Source organism: Oryza sativa, chromosome 6 (assembly GCF_034140825.1).
Source record: "Oryza sativa Japonica Group chromosome 6, ASM3414082v1".
Taxonomy (NCBI): domain Eukaryota; kingdom Viridiplantae; phylum Streptophyta; class Magnoliopsida; order Poales; family Poaceae; genus Oryza; species Oryza sativa.
This window is the reverse complement of record NC_089040.1, coordinates 15,463,933-15,471,816: the sequence shown is the minus strand read 5'-3', so window position 1 is coordinate 15,471,816 and position 7,884 is coordinate 15,463,933. Positions and strand designations below refer to the sequence as shown.

General features: G+C 41.6%; 1 long non-coding RNA gene across 1 annotated transcript; it reads left to right on the top strand.

The window, feature by feature from the left end:
* The first annotated feature begins 553 nt into the window (after positions 1-553).
* Positions 554-2,931, top strand: LOC136356819 (uncharacterized). Its single transcript, XR_010741833.1, has 2 exons — positions 554-1,125; positions 1,442-2,931. It is a non-coding gene; the product is annotated as an uncharacterized lncRNA (long non-coding RNA).
* The last annotated feature ends 4,953 nt before the right edge of the window (positions 2,932-7,884 follow it).

Below are 7,884 nucleotides of genomic sequence, written 5' to 3'. Positions count from 1 at the left end.
CCTGATTTTCGTTTCAGGATTTATAAATTATTTAATAAATTAATAATAGAATTTATATTAAATGTTCATTAATTTACATGTGAAGTTAAATGTGGGAAATAAAATTTCCTAAATATAAAGCATGGATGGATTTAATTTTTTATTAAATTCTCCATGATTAAGTCAACTCTCTGGAATTTTCTCAGATTTTTTCGGAGCTCAATTCCTAATTTTTAATCATACAAAGAGCATTTCAGTAATTAACCACATATTAAATTAATCATTAAATGGTCTAATTGTAATTTTGTTAAGTACTTTGAGTGTCCAAGTATTTTCAGGATTTTTCTTGAAATTATTTGAGCATTAGAAGTATTTTTAATAATTCAAAGATCATTTAAGTGATTATTTTAATTGGGAAAGTAATAAAATCCTCCTCCTCAGCTTGGGCCATTTTCGGCCCATTCCTTCCTTTCCTTCCTCTCTCTTCCGCCGGCCCAACCTGAGCCGCCTCCTCTCCTCTCAGCTCAGCCGGAAAAGTCTACTTTCCCTCCCTGCGCTACTGTTCATCTTCCAACTCAGGCAGAGCCCGAGCCAGCCGTGCCGTGCACAGTGCCGCCGCCTCTTCCTTCCAAATCTCGCCTCCCCGTTGCTCTTTTTCTCCAATTTTGCTGAGGGGAAATATTCCTCTTATCCTCCTCTATCTTTACCCCCAAAAATCGGAGCAAATCGTTGAGTATCTTATCCGAATCGAACTCGTTTTCGAGTTTATCTCCAAAACCGAGTTTTTGATTTTCCCGGATCGATTTCTTGCGGGAGGAGTCCGATCTCTTCAAGGCTATAAATAGGACCCCCTAGTCCTCCTCTTTCGTTTGCCCCCTCTCCCGTGGTCTCCCGTGCCTCGTAGCGCCGCCGCCACGTGCTCCACCCCGCCGTCGTCGCCGGCCGAGCTCCATCCGCGTCGCGCCGCCGCTTCCGTCGTCGCCGCCGGTCGCCGTCACCGCCGTAAGGTGCGCCGAGGTGTGGAGAATCCCGGCCGCCTGACCCCCGAAGCCGCCGGTCACCGGAGCCCCGTCACCGCCGTCGACCGAAGCCGCGCCGCCAACAGACCTCGTCGCCGGCCGTCGTCGTTCGTCGTTTGGTTCGAGGGTGAGTACCGTTGGGTTCGTCTCGTCGTCCTCTACGTGTTCATGTCCTCCAAAGTCGCAGCCGACCATCCAATCTCCGGCGAGGTCGCCATCTTAGTCCGGCCATTGATGATGTCATCATGACGTCATCATCTTCTCCTTTTCCAGTTTTTTCTAATAGATTAAATCTTCGGAAATTCATAACTAAATCATCGTAACTCGGTTTTGAGTGGTTCAAGTTGCTAAATTCATCTAAAATCATGATCTACATGTTTGTTTACTTTATATGTACTGTTTATTTGGTTTTTATTAGTCTTTTTCTTCGTTTTGCGTGTTAGCTTGTCGTTTCCGTCGTTGCGAAGGTTCGTGAGTGCGTCAGGAGTGTTCAGAAGATTAATTGAAGACCGATTATTGCAAGGCAAGTCACACAGATCCTAAACACAATCCTTTGAGCATGTTGATCCTATATTTAAATTCTCTATTTATTTCAACTGTGCATTTATTTTCGAATGTCACCGGGTGGTGTGAACCTATTCCTTTGTTATGGCCAGTTTGCATTGATTACCCTATTCCTTGATACCTTGGGTTATTATAACTTGACTAGTTGGGCTTTATATATTGGTTCAGCTAGATATTAGTTATGATTGCTTAGCCATGCTTAGAAACATTAGCACACTATTGGGATAACTTATGACTCACTATTATTTAAGGATGGCTTAATGATAGTTCACGATGGTTAATCGTGATTGGTTAATTAATTACTTGCCAACTAAAACTTGATAATGGTGGGTTGTGAGCACATGGTTTTGAGAGTCGTGCTCATGACAATTAAGGACCGGTTCGCGAGCTACTGTTGTGAAACATTTATCGTGCCAACCACAAGCCAGCGTGGGCAACGGCTTTATCTTTTGTATAGCGTGATTCATTATAGTGCGCCAGACTGAGAAGTGGCGAGAAGTCCACGGGGGTCGCTGGGGAGTCCATGCCTTGTTTATAAGGGGGTGATTATGATCCAGGAAAGGTGCGCTGTAATGGGTTATGTTGTGCAAGGGGTATTGTCACAACTCTTTTCCGAGGTACCGTGGTGGTATTGAGGCACATGGTGATATGATGTGGGGTTGTGTCTTGTGGGTACAGTGGTACACCTCTGGCCAGAGTAAAACTATTCGAATAGCCGTGCCCGCGGTTATGGGCGGGTTGAGCAATGTTTTTCGTGATTAGTCTCACACCTCTCACAATAATTATGGATGTTATACTTGGTAATAATTTGCTTAGCTCCTGGTTTGGAGTTAGATCTGTACAGCCGGGTATGGTTGTTCAGGATGGTTGGGCCTGTGCAGCATGGGTGTGCTGTTCAGTGTTGATTAAAATTTTTAATTAATTACTCTACTGTTTTACTACTCTTAACTCTTTGCTAAATGCTGCTTTCGCAAATGAGCCTATATTATGCCATCCTTTGGTATCCTTGTGCACTTGCATATTTGCTGTGTGGCTTGTTGAGTATGTCATATGCTCATTCTTGCAATAATCAATCAAACCTCCTTTGAAGATAAAGGATCCAGAAGGAGAAGACGTTTGGCTTATACCCCAGTTGAGCTGCCTGTGGGAGTGGAGCTGAAGCCATCGCTAGATCGTTATTCCGCTGCTGTTTTCTTTTCTTTTGTAAGTATGTAACGTTATTATTATGATGGATTTGTATATTAAATTGTCAGTTTGTGTACCTCGGCTGATTCCTGGACGAGGATTTTATGCACAAATAAGTTCGGAAATTACTAGTGAATTTCCGGGCGTGACATAAAGGCCCAGCAATGTCTTCAATATTCTTCTCTCGAGGCGTCGCATGTTTCGTTATGTTTGTTTGGACTTGAACTATTCACTTCATCTCTCAAATATAATGGGAGGTCCGGAGAGCCTACAGCAGTATGTTACACAAACATTCATACCAATGAATTGAGGGGCCCAAAATGAGTGTCCGGGACGAAAACTGGAGCAAACAGAGCTATCTCGGGTTCAGCCGAACTCAGGGGTTCGGCCGAACCCCGGTAGAGGCCGTTCGCCCCGGCCCAAGTCCAGTTCGGTAGATAACTGCTTCCTAATGACGGTTATGACCGTTTTCGGCGCTCCAACCATCATCCAAATGGACACTTGGCATGAGGAGAGTGAATATGCTCATTGGATGCCATGGAGGTTCTCCACACTCCCAAGCAAGCTCCACACTATAAATACCCCTCTCCTCTCCCTCATTTGACACGATTCCAAGCTTGAGCTGAATTATAAGTGGCTCTATTATACTATATTGTATACTAGAATAGGAAGAGAGTAGAGTAGAAGAAGTCGGAAGAATTCCGGAGTTATCGGTAATCTTCTCATATTTCTTTTATTCTGTTTATTACTCTGAATTCAATATAATATTCTTCCTGAGTAATTTACATTTATCTTGTGAGAATTATGTCTTGGTTAGTTCCTAAATAGCATACGGGATTATTGTTCACTATAATCAACTAAAATATAGTGATTGCTTTGGTGAGTTATAAACACTAAAGTAGATAATTAATTGCTTAGACGTGTTGTTTAGGTAATTGTTATTCAGTAATTGCTGCGTATCCCACAGTACGTTTGAGGTGGGTGTAGAGGTGCTGACAGCCCTCGAGATCACTTAAGTCCTCCCTGTCCGGATACGTAGTAGAGCAACATCTAGGAACATCGGGTTGCTAGTGCTAGAAGTATTGCATTAGGATTAAAGTTAAGCTTTCTCTAGAAACTGTTTCTCACTAGAAAACCCTCTCTATCCTGGCCTATCATTTTGCTTGGTGTCCTTGGATGAACCGGAGGAAGATCTGACCACACACGTTCCCTTGGATTCGATACCCTTAGAATACTCTGTAGGGGAAGTGCTACATCGGTATATCCGTGCGCTTGCGGATTTTATATCTAATCGTAAGAAATACCAACAATTATCTTAACCCCTACTGAGGATATGATTATCACAAGTAATATATAAATTATTAGTCAAGTTTTCTCTACATGATCTTCCCACAGGATAAAACAAATATGATACCCTTGGAATACTCTCGGATGAAATGCTACAATGGTATATCCGTGCGCTTGCGGATGAACTCTGTGACCATAATATACCAGGAGTATTTCTGCGCCATTGTTGGTTATATTTCTAGTAATATCGTTAAGAAATACCAACACTCACCAAGCTACGGGCTAGCGTTGGCGAAGTGTGGTCGTCAGCGATGGCTTGCGAATCATCCCGGCGATGATGCTCCACTTCGGGTGAACGGCGATGGCTCGAATGGGACGACGAGCTGCTAAAGGAAGGCATGCACAAGGGTTGTGAGGTCATAGAGATGGTGTGCGCTTGAAGAATTGGACTATAGCTCACCAGAGAGGAAGGAATCGATGACGGCGACGGCGACGGGTTCAGATCAGCGCCGAGGAAGAAATGGGTGCGTTCTCCACGCCCTTGACATATCCGGTGGTGATTCTTGAGGCATCTTGAAGAGGAAGTTGAGGTAAGCTTCGCAGCGCAGTGGCTTGGCTTGAGATGGATGGATTCAGCCGGGCGACGATGATGACAAAACAACGGCGCTCCAGAACGTCCTCCGAGCTCCCATGGACGAGGTCGTGTTCCCGCTGCTGTAGTGGATGAAATGACGTGATGTAAACAGAGAAAATGATTGGCATAGAGAGAAGATAATGGTTCAGGAAAAAGATGGGGATGACCGTGGCTTATTGTCAAGGATGACGGTCGTCTCTCCCGCGGCCGGCGACGAAAGAAAGGTAAGAGGGAGAGCTGGAGCTCTCTCCCTGGGTTTCTCCGGCGCTAGAGTGGAGAGGAAGGAGAGGCGATACAACTGGGAGAGGAGTAGAGGAGGATCTCGGCGTTTTGAGGTATGGACACGTCGTGCACACGCATCCAACCCAGCCGGCGCCGATCTCTCTCTCTCTTGGCTGTCTCTGGTCAGCTGGAGCGGTGGAGGAAAGGTTTCACAGAGCTGGAGCAAGCTCTAGTGGCTGTCAGGTGGGGCCAAGACGAAGTAAACTAGGTTGAAGGGAGAGGTGTGGGTAGAAAACTGGGTGAAAGTGATTTTTTGAACGATTTTCAGATTAATTCTCTCCCTCTAACTTTGCATCTCAATACTTTAATGTGTGGAGCAGATAAATTCGTATAGATTTTACTGGTGGTAGATGTTTATGCCTAGATTCTATTTTCTTTGGTTGCACTCAAAAATCATGGATAGTTTGCTCACAGAAATTAGAAGAAGATGGGCTCATTGAAAATTAGTTTGAATTTTTAGGAGACATAAACAGAGAAGATAAATTCTGGAAAAATTATATTTATTCATGATAATTAACCTAGTATTTGAATAAATTATTTCACTCATGCACTTCTATACAGTTTAATGCACATTTTGGTTAAGTATTGTTTTAGCTGATTAAGAAATATATTTAGTCTATTATTTAACTGGTTTGACTTATTTATTTAAGGTACCAAATTAGTTATTAAACTGTACCAAAATTACAGTGAGTTATATATATTGAGTGGTGCCTACATGGATTTTCCCAGGATTTTATCTTGCACGAATTATTTTAGATAATTAGCAAGACTTATCTTTATATATGTGTTTCCTCCTCATAAATGCATCTAGTAAATTTATAAAAATTACATTTGGACTCTCCTTAACCTGAGGTGATGTTGATATGTTAGAATTATAGTTTACCTTACACACGTCATAAGCTTCTTACCTATTTATACATAAGTTTACTCTAGTATTAAATTAAGAGAATGCTTATAGAGATGATTAAGATAGAATATACCCTATATGAGTTAATTTATTTGTTCACTTCCATGTTCATGAGTTGTCTTCAGATGGATGCCCAAATTAGTTTTGTGGGGCTTAACATTGGCCTTGTTGATATATTTTAAGGTGTATTATGCTTCCTATGTATTATTTTCCAATAGTTAGCACTAGGCTCTAATGGTTTACTTGTTTGTCTAGATTTTAGTTATTATTCATGAGACCTATTATGAAATGGAAATCAAAAATCCAAATGCATATGAAGGGCTCTAGTCAAAACATGTCCTATGAGAGTATGTATGCTTACAAATAAGTTTACATTTTTGTCCTAGGTTATAAATGAAAAGGTTTTAATTTGCTCTCAAATTTTATACCAGCAAGAGTTAGATCAATTTCTCCTGTGTTTAAAATGGAAATTTTTGGTTCACAAAATTGGAGAACTTTCCTTTCAACTAGTTTTGATGAAAATTTCTTCATCCTAAAATTCGGGTATGTTAAAGCCAGCCTCCTCTCCGCTGCTTCTTCTCCTCCCAGGTATGCTTCCCCTCCCTTGTTTTTTTTATGCATTGTGGATGCAATGGATGCAGTGCATGGATGAATTGTATGGATGCAGTGGATGTTTTTTGCATTGTATAGTTGGATGATTTTTGGGGGATGTTGGGATGTAGTGGGCTGTGATGGAATTAATTTATGATTTTTGGGGGAAATGCCATGTTGGGATGCAGTGGGCTGTGATGGAATTAATTTGTGATTTTTGGGGGAAATGCCATGTTGGGATGCAGTGGGCTATGATGGAATTAATTTGTGATTTTTGGGGGAAATGCCATGTTGTGATGCAGTGGGCTGTGATGGAATTAATTTGTGATTTTTTGGGGGGAAATGCCATGTTGGGATGCTATGGGCTATGATGGATATATTTGTGATGAATAGCCAATGATGATTGCTCAAGAACAGATCCTATACACCTGTGATTTTTGGGTTTTGCATAAGAACTGACCCCCCTCTACACTTGCTCATTTTTTTTGCGGGGGGGGGGGGGATTGGCAGTATAGGATGTTTTGTAAAATGGATGCATTTTTGGGCTAATCTCACTCTTGTTCTTGTTTAAGTTTAAATGTGGGTTTTTTAATGCATAAGAACATACCCTATACACCTGTGATTTTTGGGTTTCGCATAAAAACATACCCTCTACACTTGCTAATTTTTTTGGGGGGGAGTGGCAGTACGGGATGTTTTGCAAAATGGATGCATTTTTGGGCCGGCCTCACTCTTGTTCTTGTTTAGGTTTAAATGTGGGTTTTTTAATGCATAAGAACAGACCCTATACACCTATGATTTTTGGGTTTTGCATAGGAACAGACCCTCTACACTTGCTCATTTTTTTGGGGGAGTGGTAGTATGGGATGTTTTGCAAAATGGATGCATTTTTGGGCCGGCCTCACTCTTGTTCTTGTTTAGGTTTAAATGTGGGTTTTTTAATGCATATGAACAGACCTTATACACCTGTGATTTTTTGGGTTTTACATAAGAACATACCCTCTACTGTTCTTTTTTTTTTGGGGGAGGAGTGGCAGTATTGGATTTTTGGGGTTTTTCAATAAGAACAGACCATCTACATTTGTTGTTTTTTTTTGAGGAAAGAACATGAGCAAAACTGAGGCCAAACTTATTATATGTCATGACTTGTGTACTATGGGCTGTTTTGTGTGATTTTGAGGGAAATGGGATTGATATGCATAGGGCTGTTATTAAATGAACTTAGTGAAATTATGACATTTAGGAGAATACGAAGTGTTCCGGTTGCCAAATCTGGTTTGGTCGGGTTACAGTCTACACGGAATGAAATGATCTTGGATGCAATCTAGGAGTTTGCTAACGATAACGTTAGGGATCTAGTGCAATTGTTTTTTAACAAGGATAATAAGGGTTTTGGTTGCCTGTGTGTTCTATCTGCGTCGGCCTCGTCAGCAGAT